This window comes from Dermacentor andersoni, chromosome 9, assembly GCF_023375885.2.
Source record: "Dermacentor andersoni chromosome 9, qqDerAnde1_hic_scaffold, whole genome shotgun sequence".
NCBI classification, from domain to species: Eukaryota; Metazoa; Arthropoda; class Arachnida; order Ixodida; family Ixodidae; genus Dermacentor; species Dermacentor andersoni.
The window spans coordinates 101,035,136-101,050,496 of NC_092822.1; the positions used below are offsets into that span (position 1 = coordinate 101,035,136).

At 44.7% G+C, this 15,361-nt stretch overlaps 1 long non-coding RNA gene across 2 annotated transcripts in view; it reads left to right on the plus strand.

Annotated features, from left to right (window-relative positions):
* Positions 1-14,881, plus strand: part of LOC140213240 (uncharacterized) — a 49,893-nt gene extending 35,012 nt beyond the window's left edge. For both annotated transcript variants that reach the window (XR_011890188.1, XR_011890187.1), the window contains one exon: positions 14,790-14,881. This is a non-coding gene — a long non-coding RNA (uncharacterized lncRNA). The remainder of the gene's footprint in view (positions 1-14,789) is intronic.
* Positions 14,882-15,361: the final 480 nt, after the last annotated feature.

Genomic DNA, 15,361 nt, shown 5'->3' on the forward strand with positions numbered 1-15,361 from the left:
ATCCCATTTACTACCCTCTAATTCCTCCAATAACACTGCTAGACTCGCCTCACTAGATAGCGTTCTAACGTTAAACGTTGCCAGGTTCAGATTCCAATGGCGGCCTGTCTGGAGCCAGGTATTCTTAGCACCCTCTGCAGCGTCACAGATCTGACCGCCGCCGTGGTCAGTTGCTTCGCGGCTGCTGGGGACTGAGGGCCGGGGTTCGATTGTTGTATTCATATAGGAGGTTGTGGCCAAGTACTGCACCAGGGTGGCCAATCCTGCTCTGGTGAGAGAGTGCGTTACCGGTTCTGATCACCATGATCAGGCCGCACTCCAGGCCTGTTTGTGCAATTTTCTCAGCACACGTTTTTTTTTTTTTTTTGTATTTTCCGGTGGAGAATTGCGCGGCACCGGAATTTGGATCACGGTCCTCTTGCACTGGAGACGGATACTCTACCGTCCCCGTAGGAGTTAAATTAAAAATTAATTTATGGGGTTTTACGTGACAAAACCACTTTCTGATTATGCACGCCGTAGTGGAGGACTCCAAAAATTTCGACCACCTGGGGTTCTTTGTTAGTTAGTTGTATTTGAGGGTAGTTTAGTTTCAATTATTGCAATGTGTCATGTCCATAGCAACCAATGACAGGCTTGCTTAAATGGTTGTTACCATCATGGAGCTGGACAACACCAGATAAAATGACCAAGCCGTGCCACTGTTTCGTTCTTTTGCTGGTCGCTTAACACCCATCATGGCTCCATTTTTGAGTTCAGGGCTCTAGAAGTGCCTGGCGGAAAGTAACTTTCATCTGTTTGCTTTAACTGGATGAGTATATTTGGCTGAAGTTAGACACTGCTAATCATCATGCCAGAAGGTGATCGACATCATTACAAAGGAAAGTCTACTTAGAAAAATGACCTCAAGAGCTTGAAGCATGCGTCCATCCCAGCAGCTGCTTACTGCAAGAAATTGCAGCTAAGGAGGTTTCAGTTTTCTCCAGTATATGTACAAGATTAAGGTGTGTTTCACCCTCCTTGAATTTGGCATTCTGCATACTTGAAATTCTTGAATAGTCCTTGAATTTTGAATTAAATATTTCATACAAGCCCTGCATTCCAATCCAGTGTGATTCTGAAATCCCTTGAAACTAATGAAAACATGTGTCAGAACATGTGCCAAAGTCTAAAGAATCACTGTTGACGCTTTTCTTGTCAAAGGTGTGGCCATGGCTTGCAGAGCTGCCATGGTCAACTCACTTGTGTGCAATGCAGGCCCAAGACCACCCCTCAGAACATTGTTCTGGTGCACCTCATTGTCTGAATGGTGATGATGACCACCCAGCATAATCACAGTTTTGTGCAACCTAGAAAGGGGAAAAAATAATTTCACTCAGTCAGAAAAAACATGTTTCACAAAGAAGCTCCAAAACAGTGTTCAGCTTTTCACAACACATTTCATGCTGATGCGGTTCATCAGGGGGCTGTCAAGCAACCCGTCAACTGTGGCACCCCCCATGGTGGCAGTAGCTAAGTGTACTCCACGCACTTAGCGACAGAACTTGGTGACTCCAGGGTCACCAGGCCACAAGACCTTTTCTCACCACGTGAGGACTGAAGCTCGAACAGCCTGAAAGTGTACCTCCAGCCCCTCCCACGATGCAATGCACACAACTTCGGTGCTTTTGGTGCTAATGGAGCGGCACGGGTTCACTTAACGAGTGTAATATTATTAAGAGTCCAGACAAGGACCCTTGAGCATGAATTCTAATTTTTTCATCATACACAGTTCACACTTTTTATAAAACAGTTAAACTTCAATATAACGAAATTCTCAATATAACGAAGTATTTAACTTTTCATAACCTCTTGTCCATAGAACACCATGCAATTAGAACCTCAATTTAGTGAAGTGTGGTTGTATGCGATTTCAATATAACAAAATTTTGCTTCGGCAGCAAAGGAATGCCGAGACAGTAAATGAAAACTTCCGCAGGTGCAGTTGGTCAAATGATTGAATTGCAAGTGCTTGCTTGCAAACACACCTCTCAAACCATGCATGGCGTGACAAGAGCAACTGCCGATGTGAAGCCACATCATGTTCAGTATAAAGTCCAAGTGCATTAAGATGCTATAACACCCCGTGCACTTGGTGTTTTAAATGCGAATGAAAGAGTGCGAGGGTGCGAAGGAAAGATGATGACTTCACGCATGAGTGCCGCCTTTGCGTGCGAGCAAAGGGAAAGAGGGGAGCTCACTCGCAGTAATGTGATCAAGCGTGCTTTAGGGGTGGGGGGGGGAGTAAGTTGGCGCTTTGCGATTTCTGGTGCACGTCTTGGTCGTGGCTGCACATCGCTGTAAGCGCGGCTGAGCACATACTGCGCATGGCTGTGAGCACAGCTGCGCGCATACGCAGCCGCGTACCCTGCTTTAGAGGTAATCTGCAGTGTGTACGAAGAGTGAGCGTGCCAAGTCAATGTTGCATGATGTAAGCTGTCTTCTTGCATGGCTAGTATTGAAGGTGGCGTAATCTGGAGCTTTGGTGACCCATTGGAGCGAGAGGCACACGAAGCATTCGCTCCTCGTTGCCAGCGTTTTTCATGATAGCGTCATCCCAGTATGAGTGACGCTATCAGCCGCAGTGCAGAGAGCACGCAAAAGAGTGGCTGGCTTCGCTTAATTCGTACCGCCTGTGTGAAGATATCATCAACATGATGTGAAACTGCACCATTTGTCACCAAGCCCTGAATTCGTCAAAAAGAATTATTTTCTCGTTCAAATTTCCTTTTCTCAATTGCCCGATAATTAAAAAAATTCTGCGACCCCTTTCTCTGTAAGAAAAATAGATCAGCGACTGTACTTATTTGCATAAAAAGTGCACTTTCAGCACAAAGAAATTTCGATATAAGGAAGCAAATTGCCGATTTTACCTACTTCTTTATGTCAAGGTTTAATTCTATTACAATGGTGTTGCAGATAATGCATTGGAATGCCAAGGTGCTCATCTGCAATCGGCATATCACAACATAATCTGCAATCTACACATCAGCCAAGGTGTTCAGGGTCCAGGAGACAGTTCAATTCCAAACAGCTGAATTTTCTCTGGCACTACAACATGACAGTGCTGTTGCCTGATTCGGTGGGGTGGCAATTATTGTTGACAAGTCTGCTGCTTGTCAACATAGAGCCCTTCAGATGCCACTCGAAGCAGTGTATGTGTCAGCAAATCTCTCTAACAAGTTAGTAACCATTTGCTTTATTTACATGCAACCTAATTATCAGCTCAGCAAAACAGAATTCTATAGCCTCATTGACGATCTCCTGGAAGCTTACATTACCACTAGTAATTTTAATGCCTATAGCACTTTCTTGGAAGACTCCCGGCGCGACATGAGAGTCAGGCTAATTGAAAACTTATTTGTACCCTCTTGTGCGTACCTTTTTAATAAAAATGTGCCCGCCTATTACAGTGTCCAACATAGTTCACATTCTTCAATAGATTTAGCATTTGGCTCTGCACTCTTCTTTCCAAATTTAGAATGGAGCGTTATAAAATATGCCTTTGTAAGTGACCACTTCCCTGTAACATTAAAACTAATACAGCAACATGGATTTCCACAACATACCCCTTTATGGAAACTAGCCATGTTTGGCTGGGATCATTTTAAAGAATCAAGTTGCTTATCATCAGATTTTATCAGTGATTTTAATATTGGCAACTCGCTAGTGTACCTTACTGCTTCTGTCATCGACAAAGCAAACATATGCATTCCACAAATAAGTGGTAGCTCGTGCAAAAGATGAGTCCTTTGGTGGAATGGCAACTGCAAGCAGGTGCAAAAGAAACAACAAAGCATGTGGCATACTTTGTCTATCCTCAAGTACTGAAAATCTGATTGAATTCAAATGTATTAAATCCTAGGGAAGATGGATGCAATGGCAAGCTAGGAAGGTCAGCTGGGAGATGTTCCTCTCGAGCATCAACTCGTACACACAGAAGATGAAAGTATGGAATGGCCTAAGGATGCTTAAAGGGCCCCTAAACCACCCACACTCTTAAGCAAAATTACACCCTTTGGGGCGTATCTTGCCACAAAAATAATCGTGTCTGTCTTGTCCGCATTTTCTTTCTTTAACGCTGCAAGCTCAGAACAGCATGCATGTTATCAGCATGACAGAGCATTCTCAACAAGAAAGTAGCGAGCACAGCATTTTCAAGAAGGGAAATGGAAGCAAGACAGATGACAATTATTGTTGTGTGGAAAGATATGACCCAAAGGGTGTACATTTGTTCAAGAGTGCAGAGGTAGAAATTTAGTTGTGGTGTTGCTGTTGTGCACGAGTCTGCAATCAACATGTAGCCGTGAGAATTTTTCGAAATGGTGCCGCAATAGTGGAGTTGTGCATATGATGATTGAAACACGACCCTCACTCTTTTCGCTCTTTCCTTCACTATGCTCTGTTCATCGGTTGGTCTCTCCAAGTGCTTCTCCAAATGTCACATGACGTATGTCATCGCCAATGCGCTTTTCAAAATCGTCCGCTTGCGGTTATTGTGACTCCGCACTTCTCAACTACCCACTGTTGCTGCCGTGCCAGTCCATGCTCCTGTGAAGCATGCTGCTGTGGACCCTGTGTTGCATGCATGTGTGTTGCACACTAGGCATAGCGCAGCGCATCTTCATGAGGCGGCGGGTATTGCGTTATTTCATTTCTCGAGTCGGCGCTTTTGCAGCCAAGCACTGCACACGGATGCCTTCTAGCCATCGCGAAACACTGCCAGGCTCCGTTTACGCAGAATCAGACCACTAAGCGCGACCGTAGTGAAACGCAAGTGAGTTGGCACTTGCGTTGCAGGCTGTAGTTACCGATTGGCAAGTGCGCACAAGCGAGCAACACAGCGAGGGAGAGCAGGGAATCTGCGCACCTGCTAGCACCGTAAGTTGTAGGTTCTTGTTTGACTAATTGACAGTGTCTGCTCTTGGTGACATCACCAGATGCATCCTGGTGATGTCACAACAAGCACTGGGGATACTGGAAAGGCCTGGAGAGGAGCACAGGATTTTTTTTGTTATCTTGTGGTGCACCTGTGGCATGTAGCGTTGCCACATTTGGTATTGTTGATAGTGACAGCATTCTGAACTCGATGCGTGTGTTCAGTTGAAATGTTTTAAAAATATGGAGGTGGCTTGGGGGCACTTTAAGGGGCAACAAATCCACCCATTGCGCCTGCTGAATGAAGAGGGAAACAAATTGGAAGACCAGGCTGACACTCTTGAACATTTCGAGTGCTAGTTCAGCTTGATCCATTATTTGGAGGCATTTGAAGATGGAAACAAATTGGAAGACCATGCTGATAGTCTTGGTGAACATTTCGAGCATGTTTCCAGTTCGATCCATTATTCAGAGGCGTTTCTGCAATACAAAGAAATAGGATGTAAGCCACGTAATTGTAAATGTAGCCCAAGTGACCCTGAAGCCGTCCTTTCACCTTTACATAGCTGAGAGCTTCCATGACCACATGCCGGTGCTTTGCGCCTGGTCCTGATAGATTTATGTATGATATGGTTAAACACCTTCAGACAGACACACAAATCACTCTACTCACACTAATGCTATCTGGGCAGCTGGACATCTTCAATCTGCATGGAAAGAAAGTGTTGTCATCACTGGTTATTAAATGAGACATACTGTGAGCGGTTAGTTCAAAATTGCTCAAGCCATTTTAGGATATCAGGATTCAAATGCAAACAAGAAAGTTTTAGTAATAGGCGTTGATGAGCAATTTTGCCAAACGCTTTCGTGTAATCCAAAAATATGGCATCTGTTTGTATGTTATGGTCAATATTAGCATGAACGTCATGAAGAAATAGTGCAAGCTAGGTCTCGCAAGAACAGCCCCTGCGGAACCCGTGCTGTGAAGGATGAAAGAAGTTGTTGGCATCTAGAAATTTCATAATATGAGAGTAGATTACGTGCTCCATGATCTTGCAGGGAACACTTGTCAATGAGATGGGGCGGTAATTTATGGGAGAATTTTTGTTGCCAGATTTGTAGACTGGAGTAACCTTCCCCATCTTCCACTCGTCTGGCATGGTGCCTGTGGAAAGTGACTGTGAAAATAATAAATAGAGAAACTCTGCTGAAATGTGTTTAGTCTTTTTTAGTAGTCTAGAGTTAATGTCATCGATGCCAGATGATGAAGACAACTTAATATTTTCTATCACAGGTAAAAGCCCATGTAATGTGAATGTGATGGCTGACATGTTGCATTGTATGTTTGTGGTTAGTGGGGAAGGAAGTGTGTCCATTTCATTAGTGGAGACTGAAGAAAATGCGTTGTTGAACATATTAGTGCAGGTTAAATCTGTCACTGATTCACCCAGCTCGTTAGTAAGATTATTGATACGCGCTTCTTTGGGATTTATCACGTGCCAGAATTTTCATGGATTAGTAAGTAAAATATTTGGCAGGTCATAGTGAAAAAAGGTTCGCTTGGCATTGCGAATTCCGATTAAGTACGCAGCTTTGGCAACGTAATATTTCTCTCACACAACTGAGCTTGCCTTAACTTTAGCATGGCGATAAAGGCGCTTTTTGTTTTCTAGTCGTTTTAAGGATCTCGTAAACCATGGTTTTTGTCGAATGGATCGAATGGTTATCCTTGGAATAAATTGGTCCTTTAGTTCACATAGTTTGTTTTTAAGCAACAGCCAGTTATCATAAATCGAATGGTTATTAAATTCATCTGCAAAGGTAGAAAAGAATGCGTTTAATTCAGTATTTATAACCTCATAGTTACCTTTGTCATATAAACAAATTGTCTTCTCGTGCATGTCGCGTGGTGGGGGAGCAAAAGTGAAGGCAGCATGAATAACTTTGTGATCACTAATCTCACGAAAATATGTAAGGGATGTTAAGCTTTCAGGATTACTGGTTAGTATAAGATCTAAAATATTGGCAGATGTCCCCTACACATGGGTTCGCCCCAGTACTAGCTGTGTTAAATCGTAATTTAAACACACTTCTATAAAGTCGCTCGCTTCAGTTTGATTTGTTAGTAAAGCAGTGCCATTGTGCCAGGTAATGTCGGGAAAATTAGTCTCCAAAAATTAGAATAATAGCATTGGGATGCTTTGAAGTAATTTCATTTAATATGTTGTTTAAGAGATTAGAAAAGACCGGTTGATGGTGAGGAGCTCGATAACAGACGCCTAGCAGTACTGTTTGTGGAGAACATTGACATTTTAACCACAGTGTTTCCAAGTGGCTGTCAATTTTAACTCGTGTGCACGGCAATTATTGGTTCATGGCAATCGGAACACTTCCGCCACGTGCGTCTCTCCGATTGCATCGATAAACGTCGAAGTTGGGAAGATCGGCCAGGACTTCTTGTCACTGATTTCTTTTGTAAGCCACGTTTCTGTTAGTATCAGTAAGTTACTGGCGGATGATGACATAAGATTTGATATGTGTTCACGCTTTGGCCGAATGCTGCGTATGTTCGTGAAAATTACTGAAAAAGACAGATTATTACATGGGATGGGAGGGTGAGTTCTTATATTCATGGGATAATGCGATTGCTATGCTGTTTCTTTGACGGTCTGTGATGTCTCGTCAAATATGTACCTATGTGCAATGTTTTGTAACACAATGAAAAGAGAGCAGATTTTGCTTTTGCAAAAGCAACAAGGTGCCTGCGGGCGTTCTGTACAGCCTTAGAAAAATCTTCGCCGACACTGTGTTCAGTGCCTTTGAACTTATGGCCATTTGATAAGACAGTCTCTTTTCTCTTAAAGTACGTAAATTTAACAATTATAGGGCGACGGCGCCCAGCGGCGTGCCTCCCGAGACGATTTGCTCGTTCAGTTTCTTTTGTATCTATGTTAATGTTAAGGTGCTGAGAGCACAGCTGGATTATGGCTTCCTCAGACTGGGCGAACGTTTCCGAGGGATTAGTATCAGGAACACCATAAAAGATTAGGTTATTTCTACGTGATCAGTTTTCAGTGTCATCCATACGCCGTTCCAAGCAAGTAGTCAGGTCAGTAATTTTAGTAGTTTCTGCTTTTTTGGCTTCGATTTTATTTCGCAACGAGATGATGCTTTGGAAAAGTTTTTCGACTACTGTCACTTGGGAAGTCAAATCGGACACCATCTTATTCGTTGCCAGTAGTTGGTTCTTAATGCCTTTCATTTCTGTGATTATTTCTTTTTGGCCGGCTGATAGTTTTTGCAGCTCTTTTAATACAAGGTCAGCACTATTGGGACCCAGGTTAGACTTGATGTCTCCTGACAAGAGAAGCAAGGACCGAATGGCACAAACACTCTCAACAGCAATAGCGACACAGCACCGGGGGCTCGGCAGCTGCACCAAAAGATAATTGCTAGACTTCTTTGCAAAAAGAGAATGCTTGTTACCAACCTGCATGGCGAAGAGTAACGGGTTAGTTGTGTGCATTGTGGTACAGCAACCAAGCCCACAGAGCGGTGTCGACAATCGCGGCTTCTTTATACTTGGCGGGAACCCTTGTCTCAGTGCCGATGGGACCTTGCACAGGGAATCCAGCATCCAGATTTCGCATGATGGCGCTGACACTGATGAGGTTGCACAGTCGATTCCCATGGCGTAGGGACAAGATGGTGTACAAGTTGACCACGTGCCGGTTTCATTGATGAGGGGCAGCAGCGCACATTGCACTGGCGTGTTGACAACCGGAGTTATCCGTAATGACAGCTGCTCATGGGTGACGATAGCTACGAGCACCTGCGTGGCGAAGAGCAACGGGTTAGTTGTCTGCATTGTGGTACAGCAACCGAGCCCACCTACATGATTCAGTGTGTCTTGACCACCTGGTCTCAGAGAGTCTTTTCAAAACGAGCTGCTGGCCAGTTCCGCCCATGATGTCCAAAAGATACCTCCATCGCTTAGGTGAGGCAGCAAAGAACACCTACAGTCTCTGAACACAACAGTCTCTTAGTTGGCGCTACACGCGCCAACTAAGTTCAGTGAATGACCAGAACACGGGATGTAGACTGCCAATTCGTTCAGGTGTTTGATTTGAGCTTGCACTCCTTTGTATTTTCCTGACGTATTACTCGCATTATCATAAGCTTGGCCCCTACAATCATCAATTGAGATGCCATTGGTCGTCAAGAGGGAGCATCATGGTATCGAAAAGATACAAGGTGGTATGCGATTCAATTGGAACAAATTGAAGAAAACGTTCACACACTTTCCCATTTAACTAGTATTGTAAAACAACTGACAGCTGATCAACGTGAGTAAGGTCTGGAGTCGAATCAACAATTAAAGAGAAGTATTTTGCGCATTTCACTTCGTCAATGAGATGTTCCTTGACAGCCTTTGCCATGTGCTCGATAAATTCATCACAAATGGTTTTTGACAGATACGAAGAGTGTCCTTTTCCTTTGTTCCCGTAGCGTTTTATGTACTCCTCTAGAAAGGGATCAAGCTAGGCAATAGCCTCAAGCACTCCCATATAATTGCCATTTCTCGGTGAACCAAAAATCTCCTCACTGCCCCTAAACGCTCGGCTGCGCTCAGCTAGAAGCTTAACTACAATGACTACGTGCTTCGACACTTCTTTCCAGGAAGCAGTCTCAGTGACAAGATGCTTAACCAGCTCCTTGTCATTTGTGCTGCTCGAGTTAGAGCAGGCGAGCCATGCTGCCACGTAGTTCCGATGCTCGACACTATTTTCATGTGCGCAAAGCTTTTCTTCTGCTCTTTTCCAATCAAAAAGGCCGTGCTTGGTGAAAGCACTGGGGTTGCTTGAAATCAAAAATAGTTTGCTCATGAAACAGTAAACGGAACCTTTGGACTCCGAGTACATTAACCAGTGTTGCTCGTACACCTCCCCATTTACCGCCTTTCGCACGAAAAGATGAGGTGACATATAGCGTTTCTGAGTTTTTGTATTGCATTTCAGAAGACGTAAAATTTTCTGCCCGATTTTGAAAATACAATGGTCCTTTATCAAGGCAGACACTCCGAATGCTGCCAGTAATAACGTCCAGCCACTTAGCAGGGTCACTTCGGAGAATCTCACAATGTACCTCTTGCTGCGAGGGTGTCTGTACTTCTCTGTTGCCGCAACGAGAAGCCATATCATTCGTCCTCTCGAGGCACTCTTTGTGGGTGGGAACATGGTTATTTGAAGCCCAACTAACAGGAAACAAGTTAGTCGGTTCTTGGAGTGTTGTTTCCTGGCGCTCGTCAGTAGAAGGAGGCTCATCGGGGAGGCTTGGCACCTGTTGATCAGCAGTAGTAGAAATTGGACGTGGCGGACCAGACAGCTGGAGCTCTGTGGCAGGGGCCCAGCCGAGTAGCATAGACATTGCTGACTCAGGAACAGGACAGGGCTCAGTTAGCGTCGGTTGCTCAGAAATATGGACGAGCGAGGTTGGCACCGTTTTCACAGGATCCAGACAACCAAGATGAGTCAAACCTTGCTTCTTGCCAGGAAACCGTGGTGATGGAGTTGGCAAGTCCTCCACAGAAGCATAGTCGGCACTATTGGGAGTTTGACACGGACTCTGGGTAGAGCGATCATACAGCTCCGTGGAAGCTGCATTCAGTAGGTACTTTGCCATCTTTGGTAGCTTCTTTTCATGCTCTTCTCTTTCTAACTTTGCCTTTCGTTTAGATGCACCATTTTGATGCTTCCGACCAAGCATTCTCGCATGAATGGATGTTAACTGTTCACCGGGCACTTCGTCAGTCCGACGCGACCGCAGGTGTTCAACGGTGGCTGTCCCGATGACTGGCGCACGCTGCCTGGATGGTCTGTGGCTGGCCGAGAATGGTGTGTCCTCCTGGAGCTCCTCAGCGGGTGGGCTTATGCAAGCTTAACCAGCTGCTTGGGGCTGAATCGCAGCCCGTGATCAACTTCCTTTCATAGACACATGCCGCATCTGTCGGTTACTAGCGCCAAAGCAAGCGTTCACGTACGCATAGAGTTCCTCATACAAATTCCCTCCTTCTCTGTAGAAACTCACTCCTCCCGTTCCGGTCTCGTCTTCCTATTGGCTAGGAGCAATCGTCTGTTCTGGGAGGTTTTCGATTTTTCTTTCGCCCCATCGATTCCGAGCGCGAAAACGAAGGGGAGAGAGCGACTCCTAGCGTGGGCGAAGTTACGCATCCTCCGTTGCCTCTGAGTCATCTTTTTCTACAACCGGAAAGTTCGGCGGCCAGTCTAACCTACTTTTTGCATTGAGCATGCGCGAGGGTGCGCAGCCACTAGGCAGGAATGGGCCCTGGAGACAGGCCTTTGTGTCCAGCTCTCCAACTTCCCCCTTCACTCTTCCACAACCATAGCCCAAACAGTGAACATTCCATGCCCCACGGCACGTGGACAAAATCACGTGTGACATCTTCTGTCCACTCGTCCACGAGGGGCAAGGGAGATTTAGGTCCTCATCCCACATTATATGTTTTAGGTGTTTCCCCCTTGCCCCTCCTCTCCAGGCAGCACTGGACAGATGGACTGACAGGAAGCCACGAAAACTCTTCCAAGCAAATGCACCTCGCTTCATGAGAAAGAGGGCCCTGCCGGGGTGGTGGGGGATTCCTGTTTTTGCAGCTCGACAAGCTCTCCCCAAATGATCAGGCTAAACACATGCTGTTACATTAGGCGGGGCCCTGTCTGCTCGTTCTGGTTTTCTCGCTTCATACATGTCGCTCGAAGTTCCATTGCCAATGGTTCCATATACTGAGCAGGGTAGAATAAATGGGCCCCCTTCTCCTACTGTTCGAGGTGAGGCCCTGGGCTGCAGCCCCCTTGGCCTCCCCCTTAATCCAGCGCTGCCGAGGAGGTAAGGGGAATGACGACAATGGCACGAGCAAGATGTCATGATGATGATGGTATGAAAACAGGTACACAATAATGTCTGTGTGACAACGATGCAAAGGCGATCGCATGACAACAGTGCCATAATCACGATTAAAAGATGACAACCTGATCAGGATAGAATGATCAACAAAAAATGACGTCGATGGATGAAGGTGGTGTGACGGCACGATGACAATGGGATGGCGATACTGAAAGGCTGATGATTTGGAAATGACAGCGGGACAACAATGGTGTGACGAGAGCCCAATGAAAGTACAATGTCAAAGTTAATATGATAACGATGGAACAACCACGACAGCAACGTGACAGCGATATGACAATGAATGCATGATGACGACTGTATAATGATGATGCAGTGACGGTGATGGCATGACAGCAGCTTGATGTCAGTGGAATAGTTAGTGATGACAGTGGCGTGATGCTCACTGTATCACGAAACCTGTATGACAACAATGGCATGATAATGATGGCCCGACAAGTCAGATGACAAAGCTGGAGTGACAATGGCACAAGTACTACACCATTACGATGACAGTCTGCAATGGAGGCATGATAGTGATTGTCTAATGACGCCATGAAAAAGGCAGTATAATCACAATTGAATGATGACAGTGTGGTTACAATACATTGAAGTCGATAGAACGACAAAAGTGGCATGATGACAATGGAATGATCGTTCTGAAGCATTGCCAATGACAAAACAACAGCGCGACGATGACGGAATGAGGGCAACTGTATGATGACAATGGCATGACAATGACGGTATGATGTATGTTGGATGACAAAGCTGAAATGACAACGATGTAACAGTAACGAAAGCATCACAGCCCTGAGCACATACCTAGTGACCCAGGCTATTAAACAACTCTGACCATTGGGTTGGAGTAGAAGGCGTAACAACAACAGCTTGACAAGAGTTGGATCACTAAGCTGGGATGATGTCGATTGAACAACTACTCTGGCATCACTATGGTGATGTGACAACGAATGCAAGACTGTGTGGCAACAATGGCGTGACGAGTGTTAGATGACAAAGTTAAAATGACTGCGATTTGACACCACAGTGGCATCACGACTACGAGCTCATACTTAGTCGCCTGTGCTATCAGAAAAATTAGGCCACTGAGTCAAGGTAGACGGTGTAACGACGACAGCTTGATGGGAGTAGGATATCATGAAGCTGAAAGATGACAATAGAACACCCATGATGGCATCGCAACCAGCACATACCTAGTGGCACAAAAAGATAGACTTGGGCCATTGGGTCAGCATAACAGGATAGATAGATAGATAGATAGGCGGACGGACACAGACGGATGGACGGACCAACAGACAGACAGCCAGATAGGCAGGGACAAAATGGCTGAAGTAGGCAAAGGATGCTATACGCATTAATAGCACAACTTCCGGCAGCCTTTTTTAAGCTGTCGCTTGCTACTGGAGAGATACCGAATGACTGAAGTAAGGCACACAATACGCCGATCCATGCAAAAGGCAATTACTTGTTGCTATCAAACTGTCGACCCATTTCCATTGTTATTAATTAGCTTTTAAAACACATAATCATGACATACATTCATGATTTTCTGACTGAACGGAACATCCTATCACCATTCTACCTAGAGCTATTGCACATTGGAACGGTCTCCCGGATCACGTTGCATCTATCTCCTATCCTGAAACATTCTGTAAAAACCTGAGTTCGTTGCGTGTTAATATTGTATAATGATGTGGCACTGTGTTATTTTTCTGTCATGTAATTACTGTTGCCCCCCTTATTCAGTGCCTGTCAATGGGCCTGTAAGGTATATTGTAAGTAAATAAATATATATCAACACAGGTTTCAGAAACAAATGTCATTGATTATGCAACTTGAGTCAACTGTGCATGAACTTGCATGAGTTCTTGAACGAAACAGCTTGACGTCTTGTTCCTTGATTTTTTGGAGGTATTTGACAAGGTGTCTTAAAATTGTCTGGTTGGCTACCGTACATAGGGGTTGGGAACAGGTGAATATAAAGACAAGAAAAAAGACATGAATGTGTGCTATCACAGCCCTGCCCCCTTGTGTTGTGTCAGGGAATTTTAACTAATGTTAAATGTTCTGAGGGACTGCAGTAAAACACGTTGTGGGGCTAGTTGGTGCATAGCTTTCAATAGATTAAGCGCCAAAAGTGACGGCACACAAGAAGAAATACAGACAGAATACAGACTGGGCGATGTATTAATGAACGCCTGCGTGAGCATAAGCTATCATTGAAAAATGGATATGGTTCAAACTTGCCGCTTCATTGCAAGGCCTGCGGAAATGAGGATGAACGGGTATGTGAAGCGAGGCTTCATGATACGACAATCATGTATAAAAGTAAAGATTCTGTTGCGCGGGAATTGTTGGAGGCCAACGAGATTAAGAAAAGAGGGGACAACTGTATCAGTACCCCGTCTTTGAATATATACTCGAATGAAAGTATGTTTTTAGATAAGTTTTAGATTTAGATTAAGCATGATTCCCTCTATCTTCAGTGTTCTCGCACGTGCGCATTCACATATTTAGTGTCCCTCCTTTTTTTTCGTTCCCCTCTCCTCATGGCTATATAATCAGCCACCTGTCATTTCAATAAGCAGTTGCAAGTAGCGCCTTGTCCTGTCTGTATTTCTTCTTGTGTGCCGTCACTTTTGGCGCTTAATCTATTGAAAGGATTCTGAGGGACCATTTGGAGTTAGATATTTCATGTGTGGCTCCGGGCCTCTTGGTGTTTGACAACTTTTTTGTTTATTACATTGAAAGCACAGTACCGAGTGCTTTTGCTTACAGCCTCATTGGAATGTGATCTCTATTTAATGTTGGAAAATATTTTGATAAACATAGGGCTGGTTTATACACAGCCACGTCATTATGATTGCTGATTGGTTTTATTTTTTTATTTTTAGGACTGGTGCTGTTCAACTGCCTGACCTCAACCATGTGGAAAATACCTGGGCGACAAAACAAAGTCTGTGGAATAAACACGCTTTACCATGGACAGGACAGAACTGAGCAGTCTTTCTATGGCACTGGTTCTGACTTACGTCACCTCAGATAAGCCTCTAAGCGTGCAATTGTATCCAGTGATGTACATAATATTGCAATGCTTCCAAAAGGCCTAGATTTTGTTGGTGGAAAGCATTGATGCTAAGCAGTGTTGTGAGCATGGCATGAATTTGCCTAATCATTGTTATACTTGACTGCATGACGACTTGTTAGTGTCACAATTAGGAGCACTCAGTGGTGGTCCAGCTGCGCAATTTGCGCCATTTTGTTACAATTCGACATGCCTGCACTTGGCTGCACCCACTCAAGTGCATTTGCACCAACTGCACAAAAGTGTGGTATTTTCGAGTTTTCACAGCAGTCCAATGTTTTCAGTAGGGTTACGCAATTAGGCTTCGCTCACACTTGGTCTTAGAGCAGGCGTAAGCGGAAAAAACTTAACAAAATCTGCCCGCCTAGGCGGAAATACAGG